This window comes from Copadichromis virginalis, unplaced genomic scaffold (genome assembly GCF_057382275.1).
Source record: "Copadichromis virginalis isolate Kocher_CV1m ecotype Utaka unplaced genomic scaffold, C_Virginalis_male_GT1.1 unmapped_scaffold_1, whole genome shotgun sequence".
NCBI classification, from domain to species: Eukaryota; Metazoa; Chordata; class Actinopteri; order Cichliformes; family Cichlidae; genus Copadichromis; species Copadichromis virginalis.
In genome coordinates this window covers 1,254,905-1,276,028 of record NW_028188589.1, presented here as the reverse complement: position 1 = coordinate 1,276,028, position 21,124 = coordinate 1,254,905, and the positions used below count along the sequence as shown (strand labels likewise).

Below are 21,124 nucleotides of genomic sequence, written 5' to 3'. Positions count from 1 at the left end.
TGGGGCCCGGGCCGGGCCTCGGGGGCTTGGGTCCTGGTTGGTGTGTTGCCGGGGTTGTGGGCGGGTGGGTGCATGGGGGCCCATCCCTGGAGCAGGGTGCCGCCGGTGCGTCGAGCCACCTGGGGGGCTCTTCAACTGGTGGGGGAGATGGTCACATCTGCAGGAGCTTTCCTCTCTTCAGGGACTCTCTCTGCAGGAGGGGGAGATACAGGAGAGGTGGAGGAAGATCTCAGCCTGGGCGTTTACTGTCTTATGTAGTCTGGAAGATGAGTGGATGGTGGGGTGGGTGCAGTTTTCTCTGTGGTGGGGTTGGGTGAACTGTCCCGGGCTCTGTGGGGCCGGGAGGCGCTGCTGCACTGGGCCCCGGTCTGGATGGGCCTGGGCCCTCTTTCCCTGGCGGGTCGCGGAGTGTGGGAGTGCCTACTGGGGTCAGCGGGGGAGCTGGCCCCAGGGAGGGGTTACCTGCCCCTCCCTTCCTTCCCTCCCCATCTCCAGCTGCCTCCCTCTTCCCGCTCCACCACAACCACCCACACATGCAGGGCCTTGGAGTAGGGGTATGTCACCAGGGTGCAGAGGAGGCTACCCCCCCCCCCCCCCCTCTGTCCCCTTCCGGCTGCCTCTGTCATGGTCCTGGGTCGGTGACCCAGCGCTTTTAGTTATCATTTTCTAGTTTATGATGATGATTATTATTGTTTGAGTTCTGTGTGTTATATTTGGTCTGCCTTTGAGTCTGTCTCTGTCTATGGTGTCACCCCATCTGTTTGTGAATCTGTCTGTTTAGTTCAATGTCTTGCCTGGTTCCATGTGTCTGAGTTTCCTGTTTTATTGTGAAGGTTTGTGTCATATGCGAGTATGCTCAGTTACGTTTCCCCTGTCTCGTCAGCTGTGATTTCTCCCAGGTGTGTTCCCCTTCTGTCTCTCATCCCTTGATTACTGCCGTCTGTGTATTTAAGCCCTGTGTTTCTCTGTGTCAGTGTCGCGTCGTACCCTCAACTAGCTGTGTGTTCTGCTTCTATGTTCCTAGTGTTTGGTCTCCCGCTCCAGTTTAGTGTTTCTTTCCAGTGTTTCAGTCCTTGGTTCCGCTGTTCTGACTTTTGGTTTTCTTTTGGTGAGTTTAGTTGTACGAGGTTTTTCCCAGCAATAAAGCTGCGCCTTAAGTTTCACTTCCGTGTCTGAGTTCTGCATTTTGGGTCCACCACTCCTGCTTGCCTGCCACACAGCGATTCATGACAGAACGACGCGACCAGTAATGGACCCAGCAAACTCCGTACGGAACCGGCAGCGTGCAGACTCCGCCTTCCCTAACGAGAGAAGGCAGGAGGCTCGGCATGCCCGGGAGCGCGAGTCTGCCTTCTATGGGACTCGATTGGCTCTAGGTGGGCCGCGCAGCCTCCAAACTGCAAACGCTGCTGCCTTTTCCCCACATCGTCCCACGGTGATAAGAGTTGGAGGATTCAGCCTATCGCCTGCCTCAACTCCTCCGGCCTTCTCAACTTCCGGTTCACCTCCCCAGTCGCCGCCCACGTCCTGCGCAAAGAAGAGGGTTACTCGGCGGCCGAGGAGAGATTTCGTGCCTCCGACAAGCAGCCTATCTCCGCTGCAGTCCTTTGCGCTCTTCCTGGGACTTCCACGCTCGGAGCTGCACAAGCTCCCCGTCTCTCCGGCGCAGCCCGGTTCGTCATCGGCTCAGCCAGCCGACATCACCGAAGTGCCTGCGCCCACTGCCTCGGGAACTCACGGCACAGTTCCCAGGAATAAACGGCGCTCACGCCGTCGCCACCCTAAAGTCACTCACCAACTCCGTTGGTGAGTGACTCTGACAGTTTTTTCCATGCCACTTCCAAGTCGGACCGACTCGGACAATATTCTGCTCCTGAGTCCGCTGTTTTTCAGGTCCGTAACACATCAGAAATGAATAGTGAGTTTGAATATGACTGTGTTTCCAGGGCTCATAATGTTTCTAAGTTCACCTCCGCACCTTTTAAGCACGAGACTGAGTTCATTACCCCCCCAGAGACTGCTGTTCATGCTGAATTAAAGAATCCTGGCACTGTAAGCTCCATGCGCGTCATCCCAGAGGCCATTAACTCCGTGTCTGGTAATTCTGGGTCGGTTAATCCTGAACCTGCATTACCTACCCTCACGCCCATGTTTCAGAGTGACTATTTTTCCTGTGCTCCTCCCAGGTCAGCAGCAATTAACACACAGACTGATAATCTCACCTTAGAGAAGCAAAAGACTATTGTTGAGCTGCATACTCATGAACAACACCGTGAAGTTAACAGTTCTGAGGTCCCTGTACCTGCTGAGTATAAGACTGTGAATGGTGTTTCTTCACTCCTGGACTATGCTGCTCTCCAACCTATATATTTAGAAACCGTTTGTGTGAATGCTCCTGTGTCCGCAACGGATCCCTTTGTGCTCGGTATTACTGACTCTGACTCTGCTAAACCTGGATCTTCCTGTGCTATGACTGTTTTAGAGACTGCTACTCCTAACATGGACAGCTTAAGGCCTACAGAGTTGCCAGGAGTGACTCGCCATGAATCTCTGTTATCCGCCCGGCCCGAAGCTCAGTCGCCACCTCCACCACATTCAGTCTCGCTTCCCATAGCACAGTCACATCCACAGCCTGACTTACTACAAACCTTATTTCAATCCTTAGCCCAGTCAATAGCTCAGTTGGTAGAGGAATCATCAGCCTTATCGTCAGCTCGGTTTCCAACTTCACAACCATCATTTTCCCGACCTTTTCTTCAGTTGCCCTCAGCTCAGCCACCTATACAGCCATCATCTTCACCTACACCTCCGGTACAGCAAGCTATGTCTATCCAACCCTTACAGAACTGTTCCACAACCTTGAATCCTAATCAGAGAGACAAACCAAACAATATTGTTATCAGTCCTCAAAAGCTGGCCAGTTCTGAGACTGAGATTCACTCCAGGGCCTCCCCAGAGGCTGGGTTTCAGCCCCCAGCAGACTCTGGACCCCTGGCGGTTAAGAAGCCAGCTGAGGACCGCACCCGGCCGTTGCTGCCTGAGCAGACTCAATGCTCTGTGCAGCTGCAGTCTGCCATGTGTTTGCCAGAGGCCCGTGTGCCTGCTGGTCCTGTTCTGTCCCTGCCAGAGGCCCGTGTGCCTGCTGGTCCTGTTCTGTCCCTGCCAGAGGCCCGTGTGCCTGCTGGTCCTGTTGCGTTCCTGCCAGAGGTCTCCGCGCCTGCTGGTCCTGTTGCGTTCCTGCCAGAGGTCTCCGCGCCTGCTGGTTCTGTTGCGTTCCTGCCAGAGGTCTCCGCACCTGCTGGTTCTGTTGCGTTCCTGCCAGAAGTCTCCGCACCTGCTGGTTCTGTTCTGTGTGTGCCAGGGGCTCCAGTGCCCACTGGTTCTGAGACTGTTTTTGCTGGGGGGCCCGAGGAGCCCGTCCAGCCTCCTTTCTCGTCAGTTGGGGGGCCCGAGGAGCCCATCCAGCCTCCAGCTGCTCCACCAGCAGCCTCATCCATGCTTGCAGCAGCGGTTTCATCCATGCCGCCACCTGCTGCAGCGCCTCCGTCTGCATCCTCCACGCCGTTGCCTGGTCCGGCCTCTGCTTCAGCCTCGCCTGGTCCGGCCTCTGCATCAGCCTCGCCTGGTCCGGCCTCTGCATCAGCCTCGCCTGGTCCGGCCTCTGCATCAGCCTCGCCTGGTCCGGCCTCTGCATCCTCGTCATCCCCGTCTGGTCCGGCCTCTGCATCCTCGTCATCCCCGTCTGGTCCGGCCTCCGCTTCGCCTGGGGCTGCAGGGGCCACGCAGCCTTCAGGTCCCCAGGCCGCTTGTTGGGCATCTCCGCCACCGTGGACGCCCTCCTGAACACCCTCCTGAACGCCGCCGCTGCCTTCCGCGTGGCCGGCCCCCGGATCTGCTCTGTCGCCGCCACTGCCTTCCGCGTGGCCGGCCCCCGGAACTGTTTGCCCATCGTCGCGGTTGCCGTCCACACGGTCGGCCCCCGGAACTGAACCGTTTTGGCCTCCTGTGCTGTCGGCCTCCGGGTCGGCCCCCTGAACTTGACCTTCTGGGTCTTTCTGGGCTCTGTCCCTCCTTCCTGGTCCCCCGCCGCCCACCCTGGTGGGGTTGTTTTCTGTTTTTGGCTGTTTTTTGTGCTTCTGTTGGGCGGTCTGGAGCCCGCCCTTGAGGGGGGGGGTACTGTCATGGTCCTGGGTCGGTGACCCAGCGCTTTTAGTTATCATTTTCTAGTTTATGATGATGATTATTATTGTTTGAGTTCTGTGTGTTATATTTGGTCTGCCTTTGAGTCTGTCTCTGTCTATGGTGTCACCCCATCTGTTTGTGAATCTGTCTGTTTAGTTCAATGTCTTGCCTGGTTCCATGTGTCTGAGTTTCCTGTTTTATTGTGAAGGTTTGTGTCATATGTGAGTGTGCTCAGTTACGTTTCCCCTGTCTCGTCAGCTGTGATTTCTCCCAGGTGTGTTCCCCTTCTGTCTCTCATCCCTTGATTACTGCCGTCTGTGTATTTAAGCCCTGTGTTTCTCTGTGTCAGTGTCGCGTCGTACCCTCAACTAGCTGTGTGTTCTGCTTCTATGTTCCTAGTGTTTGGTCTCCCGCTCCAGTTTAGTGTTTCTTTCCAGTGTTTCAGTCCTTGGTTCCGCTGTTCTGACTTTTGGTTTTCTTTTGGTGAGTTTAGTTGTACGAGGTTTTTCCCAGCAATAAAGCTGCGCCTTAAGTTTCACTTCCGTGTCTGAGTTCTGCATTTTGGGTCCACCACTCCTGCTTGCCTGCCACACAGCGATTCATGACAGCCTCTGCCTCAATTTTTTCCCACAACTTAGACATTCACATTATTCACACTCTCATTACACATACATATAGGATCTTGGGGGTGGGCACAATCACGGAGTCCATATTACCATCAGGGTGTACACCTCACCCCTGGCGTCGTTGCCCACCTCTCAATTTTAAATACACTTAGACATTGAGGGCTATCAGGAGGGACTATGCGCTTACCTGCTGCTCTCTGGCAGGTAGCTCCATGCCCTCCTGGGTTTTAATTGCACCTTAGAACACACATGCATCAACACTACAATGAGCGGGTGGAGGGAGGTTTGGAGTCTTCTCCCACCCCCATTCTCTGCAGCCTGCTGGAGCGGGAGGGCTAGGAGGAGTTGGCCGTCCGACTGCGGTCTGGAGTGTGGGGCCTCCCTGCTGCTACGGAGTCGGGGTGGTCTGCCTCTCCCCACCGCAGGGAAAAGGGTAACACCACCTGGGTCTGGGTGCAGTTCCCCCCTCCAGGGGCAAGGGTACCTAGACCCGGTTTGTAGAGTACGCTTGGGGAGTGTGATCGTGTGTACAGCGTCTCTTTATGTCTGTCTCCACGTTGGTTGAGTGTGGAGTGAGTGCACATGAGAGCATGAGGGGGGGAATGGATGTTTGTGTCTGTGTGTGCCTGTATGTCTGTGTCTATATGTCAGGTTGGGTATCAGACACCACCTCTCTGGGGACACCTCAGGCCCTCCAAGGTTTGGAGGCCTATCTCCACCCACCACCACTTCCCCTGCCGGTGGCGGACTCCCTCAGGTGTCGGTGCGTTGGTGGTTCTTTGTGTCTGGGGGTGGGCGTCCAGGTACACACCGGCTCACTCCTTGGCGGCCACTTATCGGGGCCTGGAACCTGGGGCTCGCTCGGACCATTTCGGAGGTGGGGTGCCCCCGGCCTCTCGGCCTGGGGCTCGGTCACTCAGGCACAGCTGGCTGCCGGCGGAGCTCACGGGCGCGTCACTGCAACTCCCCCTGGCTTCTGCTCCGCGGCTGCTGAGTGAACCCTCATCTGGGACTCTCCTCAGCTCTTGCTGGGACAGTGGCGCGGCTGCCCCTCTGTTGGTTTTCCATGGTCTCTTGTGTTCTGGGGGCCTATGGATGTCTGGAGTTTTGATCTCCTCCATACCTGCTTCATACCCTGGAGGACGGGGCTGTGGCCCCCCCCACACTCCCTAGCAGATCGTTACATGGAGAAACCTTTGGAATACAAGCACGCTGATCCACACAGGTATGCACACGGGTGTTCACTGCTCGTAGACTTAAATTACACCCTTCTTGGCTACTACTTCGAAGCACATCTGTCCTGCGTGCTGCACAACAACATTGAATATTTAGTATTTACTGCTGTTTACACTTAGCTAGATTAATGCAATGGTATTGTGTTTAGTATGTTGCTTTGTTTTTTTGCTTGTTTTCTATTCTTCTCTCAACAGGTGATCCAGGAGATTTTTATTTTTTTTCTCCCCCCCTTTCTCACTGTCCCTCTCCCCTTCTGTTTTTCCTTTCCTTCCTCTTTCTTTCTCCCTTTCCTATCCCTCACTGATGTCTGTCCCGTCTGTAACATCTGAAAATAAAATATAATAAATAATAAAAACAAAGATCGACCAAATGGACCAATACGGCAATGCCACGAAGATCCATTTGGCAAAGTAAATCCATTGGGTATCCTTGTTGGTCTTCAGACAACAATTCTGATGGCTAAAGAACCAAATGGGACAGGCAAAAAAAAAAAAAAAGTCCACACAAAACCTTGGTTCCGTGGCCGCTCTATTTACAATGACTACAGGAGCTGCCCAAGGGCTTGTGGAAGGTTCAATGATGTTGTCCTTCAACATTTGTTGCACTTGTTCTTCAATCACACGTTTCTTAGCAGGTGACGTGCGATAGGGTGGGAGATTGACAGGTGTTGCATTGCCAGTCTCTATGGCGTGCTGTGAGAGCCGTTCGACCAAGTTGACCATCAAACAAGGAGCTAAACTTGCTGAGCAGATTTAGTAAAGCATCCTTGTTGTTCTCTGAGAGACTTGCTTCAGACAGTTTGGCTGTTAAGTCTGAGCGAACCAAGTCCAAAGACATCAGTGTTCCAGGTGAATGTGAGTAATCATTTTGAAGGTCCTCTTCATTGTCTGCGAGTGGGCAGGGGATGTCCTCAATGTAGACTGTTCTAGTGGGAATGTGAATAGAAACAGAAGCTCTTGCCATAAAATCCATTCCCAGAATGAAAGGAGAGGACAAATCTGGTATTATGGCAAAAAGCTGGTAAAAGTTCTTGTTCATGAATCCAATATCCAATATCCAAAATTCCTCTCAGGATGCGTTCTTGGTTGTCGGAGGGCAGAAAAACTGTCTTAAACAGTTGACAGAATTGAGCCCATGATGTGATGTGGGAGCTCAGTGCCTTGAACCATTTCCCGGGCTCTTTTGCAAGAAAGTGTGGCAGTTCGTTTAGCAATTGCCCATCAGTTAGGTTCAATGAGGCTTTGTATGTGCCAACTGCATTTAACCATTCCTCAGGTTGCACTTTTCCGTCCCCAGCATACACAGGAGGCTCCAGCTTTGCGTGATGTAAAGCTGCCGCAATCACTCTGGAAGTGCTGCTGAGTTCAAGTGAGTGAGATGGGAGGAAAGGATTTGTAGGTTGAAATGGGTTGCTGGGCAGGAACGGATTGGTACTGTTGGTGGGTTCAGTTTTGTCCATCACATGAACATGAGGTGTCGATGTGGCCATTGGGAAAACAGGAGACTGTGGGACTGCAGGAGGGGGAGAGTTCCCCGTTGTGAGTTGGTCCCACTGCCTTAGTAAACTCTGCTGTATGTTCAGTGAGTCACGTAAACAATCACTAAGCTTACTCACCTCAGTTCTTAACTCCACCACTTGTTGGCTAAGGCTAGGATTCACATTTTCAACTATCTGGCACATAGGTAACGAGGTAAGTTCCATGTCTGAGTCAGAGTCGTCTGGGCAGTGTGCCATTGCGATTTCAAAAAAATTAAGCCGCTCCAGGGCACAGCGCAGTTATTGATTTAGCAGTAAAAGAGTCAGTTAGGTCAGACTAGAAAGACAAAACTGCAAAAATGCGTTCAAGATTAAATTTAGAAAAACCACATATAAAATTTCGCCCAACAACTGAAATTAGACTGGAGTGATCAGAACCATGTTATTACAATAGCATGTCTGCAACACTAGAGCTCAATGCAAGATTAGTTTTAAGTCGTTTCGTTATACTGAGCCGAAGACCAGCACCAACGGTTGTAGTCGGCCAAGCTATCACTTGTGCTACAGTCAGTCTCAGCAGAGGGAAAGGGGAGAGAAAAGGCAGCAGAAATGTTCATGTCCAGGCTCTCCACAGAAGAATTAATCCTTAGAAGACGAAACCAACAACAAATAACAAATCCACGGAGTCCATTCGCGTCACGGAGTCAGCTTCTCTTTTTCTTTCTCCCAAGCGGAGCAGCGGCACACCACGGTATCCAGAAATTAGTCGGGTCCCACCTGAGCTGAGGCTGCGGCCATGGCTGGAGAAAACGTCCGAGCGTCCGCAAAACTGGGGGGATTTCCGAGACAGTTCACGTGCTAGAAGAGAAGAATCCTCGGCGGGATGCAAAAGTCGAGGCGCCGCCATGTGGTGATACACTGCATTACAATAGCAACTGTTACAATATAAATATTGTTCTGAGAGGCTTTTTGTTGGTTGAGTCTGAAATTGATTGTATGTACAATTCATATCCTTATAAAAAGGCAGAAATATGGTGTTTTATTAATAAACTTACATTTATGGATATAAAATAGCTAAAAGTATTAACAAATTTTTTATAAAAAAACATTTATCATTCTTCCTGGGGAACTTAAAGAAACAGAATAAAACATTTTGCCATCGTAAAGAAAACTCCCTTAAACTATAGACAATAACAAAACTGCTAAATTCTTCCAGAATCTCTGTGTAGAGGAACCAAAAGAGATGTGCCACAGTTTCTGGATGATCCCCACAGAAAGTTCAATTAGTATTTATGTCTCTTTTAAATGTTACCATATAGTGACTGGCTGGGTAACATTTATGAAGAATTTTATATGAGATTTCCTTCACCTTGTTCACAATTAGATATTTATGGGATCATCCAGACTGTCTTCCAGGTGATATCTGGAACATGTCGGTTCCAGTAAGATATTCTATATATGGGAGAGACATGATATCTTCTTGGAATAAACTACGCATTCTCTTATTGCTGTTACCAAGTTCCTGTGACATTAAAGTCCCTTAGGGTATGGCACCAAGCACCATTGAGAATTCCCCAACACTGTTTGACAAGTTTGACGAGCATCTTGACTTTTGGTCTTTGGATATTAACAGTCCTGGATATGTGACTTCTTGTTTAACAGAAATGTTACAGAGAGCATTTGCAGTGCAGCCTTTAATTGCTAGTAATTCACATTTTTTAGATTTCGACATAAAGCAGATGCCTCAGAGAAATCACTAATAACACTAAGGGCTGGACGGATTTGATTTGCATTCTTCAAGAAGAGTGTGGTGTCATCAGCTAGCTGGCTGATGATGAGCTCCTTATCAGCTGTGCTGATTCCTTGTATAACAGGTCAAATCTCGGGGTGGAGTCTTAATCATTTTAATTGAGCTATTGCCATTCGTGTACAAGGTTTTGATAGCTTTACAGAAAAATGCCAATTTTTTCCAAAGAGTGGAAAATAAATTGATGTTCAATTGTATCAAAAGCCTTTTAAAAATCCAGGAAGAGAATGAAGCTATAGTCAGATACCAAATCAGAGTAATCAAGTAGATCTAAAACCAGTCTCATGTTCTTAGAAAGGTGTCTGTTTCTCATAAAGCCTGATTGTGTCTCATCGATAATTGTGTCCAAGAACTCTTTCATTCTGTTAGCAAGTACTAAAGCCATAATCTCATAGTCATCATTGAGCAGACAGATGGGTCTCCAATTATCAATAAGAAGTAAGTCTTTGTTTGGCTTTGGAATAAGTGTTATGAGACCCTGAGTAAGAGTAGGAGGGAGGATGTTATTCTCTACACTTCCTATGAAAAGCTGCAGTAAGAACGGAGCCAGGAGATTCGAAAATGATTCATAAAACTCTGCAGTTAAACCATCTGTGCCGGGAGATTTGTTGGCCTTAAGTGCAGAAATAGGATTACAAACGTCCTCCACAGTCAGAGGGCTGTCACAGTGACTTCTATCTTCCACAACAATAGTTTTTAGGTTTTTAATATTATTGAGAAACAGCGTTGAGACATATATATATATATTCTACTTTTCTAAATGATTGACTATTTCAATGGAGAACCTAAATGACACGGACCCGTGTTTGTTATTACATATCTCTATTTTGAATGTGACAAGTCTATCATTGCCTGTTATTCATAGGTATTAACAGAGTTTTTGGCCTTTTTTTCCTCTATAACAGTTAATTGACTCTTTACAGTGGCCTGCTATGGTTAATAATAACATGTTCAGTCATGAGTGAAATCAAAGCTTTTCTTCACTTTAGCATTTAACATTCCCAACAATATAATGTGATACCTTAATTAAAACACAGCTAATAAAACACAATTTTCTTAATGCAAACATCAGTGACTCAACATTAGCAACCAAAGGGTTCAGTCTGCAGCTCACACTCATGTGAAGCTACAGCCTCCCCCTTTAGTCTCTGTCATCCTTCTACTCCTGCAACAACAAAACAAGACAAAACCTCCACCCTTCTTCTACAGGCTGGGTGAATTGTTGTGGACATTCACTAATCCTAAAGTCGGCACCGTTTTTGTCTCAGTATCAAGTCAGTTAAACTTTTAGTCGTCAGTCCGTCACAGTCCAGTCACATGCATACATCCACACACATTCATACCAGATATTGCTGATAATGGAGTCTCACGCGCAGCCTATTCGAGCCTCCATCACCAGCAAGATGACGTCATCATTTTAAAGGAAAACAGCTCCTTGTTTTTGGACTGGATTGACTCGCTGCAATCCTTTTAGGCTCAGGACTTCTCATGTGATCAATGTCACATATAAGTGAATTTCTCCCAAGCCCATTATAATCATGGAGAAAAACACTTTGCCACTGTTTCCAGTAAGAATATTTTATAGCGCTTTAAAGTTCAACCTCTCAGGTCTGGATTAAAGAGCTGATTTGTTAAATCGGGAACTCACAAAATACCAAAATATCACCACCGGTGGATCACACCTCTCAGATGTTCTTATCTCAGTGCACTGTAACAAAAGCACAAACAAACGCAACCAATAAAATACTAATAAAGTAACAAATACTGGGGCCCATTGCAAACATGTCCAAGCATAAAACCATCTTTCTCTCTCTTAGAGAAAGAAAACAATCCAAACCTCACTGATAAAATCAACCTAGTGTCAAGCAAAACCCAAAAATCAACCAAAACTTCACCAGAAAGTTTTCCTCCCTCCCGGGACAATATTGTGCAGGAATACAGGCACCGTAACTCCTTTTGCACTGACAAAAACATGTTGGATTGACTTGATTCAATAGTGGACACTGGTTGCACACAAAGGTTTTGCTTTGGCAGAAACTTAAACAACTGAGTTAAATCAACACAACCTTTTCATATTCAGTAAACCTGCATGTTGTGTTCATAAAACACGATTGAAACATGTTCAGATGGAGTAAGTTGAGCTCCTGGAACATTTTAATCCTTCAATTGAAATTGAATGGGTCTACAACAACTACCATCCTCCTATCTCTATCCTGGTTGCAGCAGGGCTGGGAAATAACCCTGAAGTGATAGGTTACCAGGCAGGGTACACCCTGGACAGCTCACCAGTCTATCAGATAGAAACACACAGCCGTTTACATTCATGGATAATTTAGCCCAGGACCTTCTTACTGTGGAGCAACAGCACTAACCAGCATGCCAACAATGGAGGAAATACAGGAAAGCTATGATTTCCTGTATTTGAGGCAGAATTCTTTTGTTCTTGCCCTTGACAGGTTAATCCACAATAAATAGCAACAGCATGCATGTGGTGTGTGTGTCGTTGTCTGCCTCTTATAACTCCAGTGATTTTCCTGTAGTTTGAAATCTTATGCGGTGTTGACACAATAATTTGTTGTAAACCAGGAAATTCCCAACTGTGGTAGAAAGCACAGCTTAGCCTTAGCAAATGTTCAAAGAAAAGTCGTCACTTCCTGATTTCTGCTTCACTGATAAATATTGTCACACTGGGGTTTTTGCAAATGATATCAGTGAGCACTGTGTGGCAGCTGGAGTCAGACAACTGAAGCTCCCACAATCAAGACCACAAACAGCTTTCAAAGGAGATTTGAAGCTTTTCTGGCAGCAAGCTTCATGATTTATGGGACTGGAACTGGAACAGAAACTACCTGATCACCAATGGTGAGCTGGCATGGAATTATTTTTATGACATTTTATCAAAGTTATAAATAAGCAGAGGTGGGACCAAGTCATTGTTTTGCAAGTCTCGAGTAAGTCTCAAGTCTTTATCCTCAAGTCTCAAGTCAAGTCTCAAGTAATGTCAGGCAAGTCAGAGTCGAGTCTCAAGTCACTGGTGTAAAAGTCCGAGTCAAGTCACAAGTCTGAAATTTTGAATTTCAAGTCCTTTCGAGTCTTTAAAAAAAAAAACGAAAAAAAGCATGTTGCAGTTATGCTAAATGTAAATATTAGACCATGTAATTTTTAAATCTGTTTTTCTCAACACATGACAAAATAGTGAACTTAGAAAATATACACAAATTGTGAAATTGCACCTCTTTAAAATGCAGCTCAATTAAACCTAGCTCCAAGAATAGTTTTCACCGACAGTTCTGAGATAAGCTGCATGTTATTCTTGGATGCGGTTGTAGGACCGTCTTTAAAATCGCATGACAAAAATATCATACATATAAAAAAAAAACTGCATCACCAACGTAGCCTGGACAGCATTTGCTAGTTAGATGAAGTCAGCTCTCTCATTGTAGCATATTTATATGCATATTTATAATCATACGGTTCTTGGAGTGAGTGCATACACTCATGAAGTTTAGTAACTTCAGGTCACTGCAACAAGCCCAGGTACAGTTTACCGACGGATGGGTGCAGGACCTTGAAATGCACCGTGTAGAACGAAAGACCATCGTACGTATCATAAGTTTACCAGTCTCACAAATTGTCGTCATAAATACACATTCGTTAACCGTTTATTAATAGGACCTTTGAGCTAAACGGTAATTAATTAGTAGTGGAAATAATTTCTGGTACGCGTTACAGAAATGTAGCAGTGACAATAATACTGTATGCTGTAATCGTACTGGACAATTAGTGATACAAAACAACTGTTTTATCCTGTGAATAAAAGTATATGTTTTTGTCAATGTGCCATAATAACAGAAGCGAAACGCAATATTGTGTCAGGACAATTCACTATTTATGCACAATAAACAAAGGAGCATAGCGCGACAATTTCTGTTCAGCGCCAGACTTGCTTGTAACCTATATCACCAATTATGTTATGAAAATGACGCATTAACTACAACAGCAGACTGACCTTTGTGGAAATGCTTGGAGCAGACTAACCTGTGAGCTGGAGTGTTCTGGGACGTTATATTTGGTCTTTGAATGGCTGCAATCCAGGCCACCCGTCGCCTGTTTGTCACTTCGGAAACATGGCTCGAACAATTTCTCTTCAACGACGTAATCCGATAACAACCGATCTCTTTACCCGTCGGCTTCCCGTGGCTGTCATGCGACCGGCTATTGCAGTTAATAATACAACAGCTTCTTGACATTTTTGTGTTTCTTTTTATCGCTGTGTGACTGATTTCAATTGAAAGCCTGCGTGCGCTAGTACTTCTTGCCACGAGTTCCCAGAATCCTTTGCGGTTCTACCCGTGAATGACGTCACATTTTCAATCTCTATATAATATGCATGTTAAATTTTATATTTGGGGTGAAATATCAAGTCTTTTCAAGTAAACCGGTTCAAGTCCAATTCAAGTCCCAGGTCATTGGTGTAAAAGTCCAAGTCAAGTCACAAGTCTTAGAACATTTTTTCAAGTCAAGTCTAAAGTCATAAAATTAATGACTCGAGTCTGACTCGAGTCCAAGTCATGTGACTCGAGTCCACACCTCTGTAAATAAGCATGCCCATTAACACATAGTGAGTGAGCATGTTGTCTTCCCACGCAGTGAACAGCGGATGCTAATGTTTCTGTCACTTTTTACAGAGTCAAACTCAAAGTAAGGTCAGTGCTTCCACGCTTTAAACGCTGCACGCTCACACTCTCTCCACACTCGATAGATTATCCATTGTTCATCTGCACACAGCTGCGGTTTTAGTAACGCAGTAACGCAGCGTGCTTACGGGAAAGTAACAGTAATCTAATTACCTTTTTTGCAATAGTAATCCCTCACTTTACTCGTTTCTTGGAAAACGTAATCGGATTACTGCCCATCTCTGGTTGGAGCTGTGCACTTGTGGGTTCCACCTTGTGTACACGTTTATCTTTGCTGTGTGTACTTGTACCTCTGAGTGGAAGCTGAACTCTTGAGTTCGAGTATCGAAGCATCAGCTGTGACGTTAAAGTCCAAACAGCTCGTTCATTTGACGTGCAAATGAACGAAGGTAACGCCGTTTTCATGTGGATGTGTCACTGAGACACTTTCCACATCCACAGCTCACAAAATGGGAAAACTATAGAAGTATAACAATGAAGAAGTTACTATGTTACGGGTCCCAAGGATGAAGACCTCGATGACAAATATGTTACCTGTAAAAGCAGGTGAAGAGCAGAGTAAGGAAGACACGATGCGTCTCTGCTTTCCTCCAGAACGTGTCTGAGTCTGATTTATTTCACACAAATAAATGCTATAAAACACTAAACATGAGCTTTCAATATACTGTTCAGCTGGTTCCTCATTCACATCAATTACATTTACTTATTTCACAACATCAGTGAAATATACTCTTTTTAACTGGTTCAGTTTCTCAAGTTCACACTTCTTTCCATAACAGCTACATCCTTTTATCATATCAATAAACACATCACATTGTCTTCTGCAGTGTCTTACTGGCTAAACAGTTCTATTCAATAACAGCATTGGTAAATACATTACATTTGTTCCCTCCAGTAATTTACTGGCAAAATCACTATTTAGTGCATCATGAAACACAGCTTGTTGAATCAACCCATGAATGCCTCTGTTAGCTACACAGAGTTGCTCAGAGTGCTTGTGTTACACTAGCTAATCTACTCAGTCACTTTAACAGAACTATTAACATTCACATCTCACAGAACTGATTTGATTGGAGCATTACAACACGTTTGCACAGAGCATAGGAGCGCACTGACTCTGCTTCACGAGCGCTCCACCTAACGAGCGGGCTCGCGGTGCGGTCGCGCGGGACACTCCTCTGGTTTTCTCCCGTGTTTACATATAAATAACTTTGGCGGACCGCCTTAACTCTCCCATTCACATTAACGTGGGTAACCATGGTGACAATAAACAACATTTTCGGTGCGAGCACCGTGTACCGACCTGTAAAAGCAGGTGAAGAGCAGAGTAAGGAAGACACGATGCGTCTCTGCTTTCCTCCAGAACGTGTCTGAGGAAGCAGCGGAAGGTGGGCTCCACTTACTGCTCCCCGAAACCCCGGAGCAAGCACCAAAGTTCCGCCCTCACTGCTTTCTAACATAAAATGAATCCCTGTTACATGGATTTTCTATCCTCTTAAAGAAACTGAAAATAAATACATATAGCAATGAAAAATGTCCCGTTACATGAGTGTTTTACACAAAATAATATTCATGTGGTCATTCCCTCACAGGGGTGCCACAACTACACTGCTGTTTTGACAGAGACACAGTGTGTTTATCTAACTTGGCTGAAGCCAAAGTTCTCCAGACAAATTCAGTCTGTTTCTGCCAAGTGTGAACTCACTGGATGAGCGCCAGATACACAGAATCAAAAAGGGATAAATGAGTTTTCTTATGTCATGTTCCCGTCACAAACTGGCTCAAGGAGAGGGGAAGCAGGAGTCCACAGATGAAATGTTCCTATAAATAAAGTGGAATTTATTCAAACTTTACCAAAACTTCAACACATCAAATACAAGCAGTTCAGCAGGGAGTGGATGTGTGTTGCATGTGCCAGGTGGATGCAGAGAGAGGCCAGGGCCACGTTCAAACCTGAACACGCTGCACAGTGTTTTCTTCCATTTGTTAGGGATGAATGAAATGCTTCCTTGAAAGGATGTGTGCAGTCACCAGTGGGCGTGGAAGCATGTGCGCCCTCATTTGGTGGGTGTGCAAGAAAAGTCATCCTGTCACACAGCAATGCCTACATAAATCACACCACTCTGCTTAAAATAATAATGTTTAGTGAAGCAGGTGAAGCAAAGGGCTGCTTTTAATAGGCTGGGAGACCCAGGTGTGCTGCTTTAGCTGCTGAGCCTCTTATGACAGAACAGCGGAGAGTGGTAAGAAGGGAGGAGGGGGTCTGGCTGTGTTTGTGAACGATAGATGGTGTAACTCTGGGCATTTCTCTATCAAAGAGACGCTATGCTGTAAGGACATTGAGCTGCTAGCGGTTAGCATGAGACCGTACTATCTACCACGAGAGTTTACACACGTGATTATGATAGCTGTGTATGTCCCGCCCTCTGCTAACGCTGCAGCAGCCTGTGAGGTCCTGCACACTGTAACCAGCAGACTCCAAACACAGCACCCTCAGGCCCTTTTCCTGATCTCTGGGGACTTTAAAGATGATGTAACCATTTAATTATGGTTACATAATTAATTATGTAATTAATTATGCAAAATGCAAAACGCTCAGCTGTGTCTCCAATCAAAGCTCTGTAACTTCAGAGGTGATGTTCATATGTTGACTAATGGTTTTCTTTCATTTTTGATGTACTGCAGAATATTTGTATAAAATCCAGGCCAGGAAAATCTCCTTCATGTGTTTCTGTGTTTTGTCTTCAGCTACGTTGACACAAAGGCCTCTGCTGTGACGCTCACACCTTTGATAAAGTCTGGAGAGTGTCAGCTTCCTGTTTATAGATACAAAAATATGTAATGTTGTGAACTCTGGCCGCAGCGGCGCAAGAAAAAGGAGAATTACGGGAAGCACTCACAACAGGTAAAATCCAAATAACAAAGTAAAGTAGGATAAAATAAAAACCAACAAAAGAACAACACAATATACTTCCCCGTACTGTTACTGCTAACCTCTGTTAACCTAGTAACTCTTACCTTCTAACTGACAGCTGGTCAATAAATGAGCTCCATAAACGCTCCATATTCACCTTTACATGGAACATAAAGGGAAAAGAAGAAACACAGTGCTGTGTCAGCGTTAGACATATAGATATATCCTTGCTTTTAATACATTTGAAGGTGGGTGGGAGAGGTGCTTCTCCGCGTAGTCTACGGTCTCTTTGGGATCGCTAAAGCTTTTCCTCACATCACCATGGGTCACTAACAGCTTTGCAGGGTATAGCAGTCTGTACCTGACGCCGGTCATCCCACGTAGTCTTCCTCTCATATTTGCAAATGCGGCTCTGCGTTTCCAACAGAGGGAGGGAAATCTGGGAGGATGTTTATTTTAAAAACCCTTATACATCAGGTTCTTGTTCTCTGCAGCTTTCAGCAGAATTTCCTCACCAATGTGGTACACTCAAAAAAATGAATGAGGTGGATTGTTCAGTGTATATTAATTATTTATTTTCATTTTACTTAAAATATATGTTTTTGTTAAGTTAACATATGTTTTTCTAATCAAGTCTATGTAATTGTGTCTATTATTCAACGTACATAATACTAATGTGTTACTTGATGGCATAACATTTAAGTCAAGTCAATTAGGATCGATATACCTTGTATATCCACAAGGTGGCAGTAATGCAAAAACAGTTGTAATGAACCGCGAAGAACAAGAAGGTTTCACGGCTTGGGCCTGCTCATGCGCAAGACTTCAAATTTAACTTAAAAACGTTGTTTTGGCGCCAAGCTGCTGTTTCTTTGAGAGGTAAGACCATTTTTTTCTTTGACTATGTTGTGTAGTATCTATATGTCGAGCATGGTTATATTTTGCATTTGTCTTACAAGACATGTTATATCGTTTGCGTGCGCTTGTTCTACATTAGTTTTACTGGGTCCTGGACATGTTTTTTTTGTTTTATTAAGGGATTAGCTACAGGGGTTCATGGGTTTATTTTTTCAAGGGGTTATTTTTTCATTTGCTTTCTTGGGATTCCTTTACTGTAATCCAAGAGTCGTAAATATCGAATAGGATAGCAAGGATAGCATAAAGTGACATTTAAAATCCAAAAAGTCAAGGGCGAAAGCCACTGTGACACCATTGTTATGCTCTATCAGTAATCTGTATTATGTAAAAATGGTCTGTAAATACAGCATGTTTCCTAGCGGAGTTATACATATCAACATAGTTATAAATTACAGTTTGTTAAATCACACACTTAAGTTTTTAAATAAAATTATTCACGACATATGAGTGGACAGACCTGGTGATAATTGCTTCTATAGAAAGTTAGCACATGGCAGTGTCAATCTCTTGCTTTTCTTCTGAGTAGTATTTTATTTAGTTGTAATTCAAACAATAATTTGCTTCTTGAAATTAAGTAATGAATTTCTTGTTTTACTTTATAAATCTCAGATCCTGCCTTCACCTGCTCCCTCCTATACTGATGTGGTGTATGTGGTACTGCTGAGCTTGTATGTGGTATGTGAACTTTTAAAAACAAAACTGTTTTATAAGTTAAGTTTTCTTTAGTGACCCATCCCATGCCCCTGTTATTTCGTCTCCAGATCTGAACCACTGTAAAGGTTGCAGTTCAAGGGCCTGAGGTATGAAATTCTTTTCAGATCAGCTGTGATCAATATTTTTTGGAACTTGATAAATAACAATAAAAGCTGTAATGGCTCCATTAGCATTTTGTGTAAATGTTTGTGTTAAAATTATAGCTTTAATGAGGTCTTACTACATTAGTTTTAGTTTGTATATGTGTACATATAGTATGTATATTTACAGTACAGTATGTTGTGTTTGTTGATATGTTTTCAGGTGGAAGCAGAATATGTGAGGATTACTACTGCTCCACTTGTTCCAAGGCTTTTTACACAACTTGACCAATACACTGACCAGCTCATAAAAGTCTTCAAGAAAAAAGGAGGCGTTGCAGGGAAGAAAATTAGACAAACTTTGGCCCCAGCCACACAGGTGCGTTATTCTGTTGGTAGCAAAATATTATGGCTAATAAGATCATTTTCAAATTTAAACAGCTAGTGTATGGTAGCTGCACAGTGCACTTACATTTATATTAAGCAAGACAAAGTTTGGTACTCAAAACGTTGGAAAACTTAAATTACCTAAACATATGTAAAATTTGATCCCTCAATTTCGGGTTAAACCAGAAGTGAATGTTTTTATGTTAAAGATCAGTTTTTGAATGCAAAAAAAGATGATGTATTAGTTTGTCTTTACCTCCATTATGGACATATATATTGTGGTGGAAACCCTGCCCAACAGGTTAACTATTCATGTCCATGTGATGATTAGTTGGTCTTGTGTTCATGTCTATCTGTGCAGTGGATATGTCATTCATTTTGTGTATAATGTGAGTTTGTGTCATCCTAAAGTATTTCTGTTCTCTCTTCCTGTATCTCTGCCACTCTCTGCAGAAGGAAACTATTGAAAAGGGGAGGGAGTGTGTCCTCAGGGCACTACCTTTTTACCTGAATGAAGACCCAAGCATCCTCTTCAAAGAATAATTGGTTGGTAATTTTAGTTTAGTTTTTTATCTGTATTAAACCAAATTTTGAATAACTTATGTTGTTGCATGTTGTAATGTTGTTGTTGTAATTTGCATGGAACCTGTTTAAATGTTTTGGGAAATCTTCTTGTATACCCAAACTATTTCTATTTATTGTTGAATCTGTAGTCTAAAATAGTGGCCCACTGGGGTGCATGTTCCTAATATTGTGTTTACTTCATTAAACTGGATGCCATTTTTCTATGTTTTTGTGTCTAAGCTACAGCTGTTCAGAGGGAGCTGGAACAAATTACCCTTGCTATCTTTACCATCGAAAGAGCTGATGCCAGCACTGCTCCAGCCGATGTGGGTATAACCATCTAGTGTGTCCTGCATGACCTGGAAGACCTGGCCTCTGCATGTGCACTCTTAATGGGTGGGATATATGCACTGAATCTCAGTTAACCTCGAGACTGAAAGCTTTCTTTGAAGTACTTCAGAAGCTCTTCCTTCATCTGTATGTCAGCATACTCTTGACCAAGGTACAGATGCTCAAGAATAAACTGAATGAATAAGCCAACCCTTAATTTGGTTGATGAATGTTCTGTCAGATGGACAGAAGTTTTTCGGAGGCTGAATGGGAATAAAATGGTAATTTGTAAATGACAGATAAAGGGAAAATTACATTTAAGAGAAATTTAGAACATTTTGAAAAGTTTGTAAACTACTACAATTTAAGAGATTTTACTCTTGGGGGGGGGGGGGGGGGGGATTTAATTGAGAGATGATACTGCACCATTGTGCTACATTGTGTGCATTGTAAAGGTAATTGCAATACATATTAAGAATAAGGGTAAGTTAGGAATACAGGATGAATGTATATTTTGCGGACTTTTAAAGACGAACAATTGTTTCCATGTTAAAATGTTTACAACTCAAGCTTTTTGCCCAAACACTGGTAAAATAAACGTTGACAGTGGCAAGTGTTAAATGGTTACTGCTGTGCTGTTGCAACAAAACTGAACGCTGACAAGCTGTTTTATTGTTAGACCATAATGTTGGCATGTTTTATTAAAGTTTTATTTGGGATGGTGATGTAATTTTCTTTGGTTGCTAATATCAGTGGACTATTTATTATTATTATTGTTATTATTATTACATTAATTTTTTTAATTGTGGCTGTTGAGGTGGACACTTCACTTTGCATTGTTAAAGGAAAGCACTTCATTGGCGTTGTGTTACTGGACTGACCCTAAGCAATCATTGCAAATAGCTACTTTGCTATCCATTTTAGACACTAAAAGAAAAAACACTCCAGACCTTACTAGCATCACATGTGCATAACTCAAGTGTCATCTTATCTTTTTTTTTTTTTTTTTTTGCCTGTCCCGTTTGGCTCTTTTGCCATCAGAATTATTGTCTAAAGGCAAAGAAAGATGCCCAACGGATTTACTTTACCAAATTGAGTGTCATCTTATCAATGTGTTATGTGGTCTTCAATGTTTTTTTTCTTCTATTTCTGGCAGATACAGACATTTAATTTAAAATCTTGATGTTGCATC

At 44.4% G+C, this 21,124-nt stretch overlaps 2 long non-coding RNA genes across 2 annotated transcripts in view; one reads left to right on the top strand and one right to left on the bottom strand.

Moving 5' to 3' along the window:
* Nucleotides 1-14,619, bottom strand: part of LOC146679481 (uncharacterized) — a 29,751-nt gene extending 15,132 nt beyond the window's left edge. The window contains exon 1 of the long non-coding RNA XR_014918573.1: nucleotides 14,560-14,619. This is a non-coding gene — a long non-coding RNA (uncharacterized LOC146679481). The remainder of the gene's footprint in view (nucleotides 1-14,559) is intronic.
* A 3,696-nt stretch (nucleotides 14,620-18,315) lies between these two features.
* Nucleotides 18,316-20,125, top strand: LOC146679480 (uncharacterized). The gene is made up of 4 exons (XR_014918603.1): nucleotides 18,316-18,532; nucleotides 18,875-19,030; nucleotides 19,492-19,584; nucleotides 19,843-20,125. It is a non-coding gene; the product is annotated as an uncharacterized LOC146679480 (long non-coding RNA).
* Nucleotides 20,126-21,124: the final 999 nt, after the last annotated feature.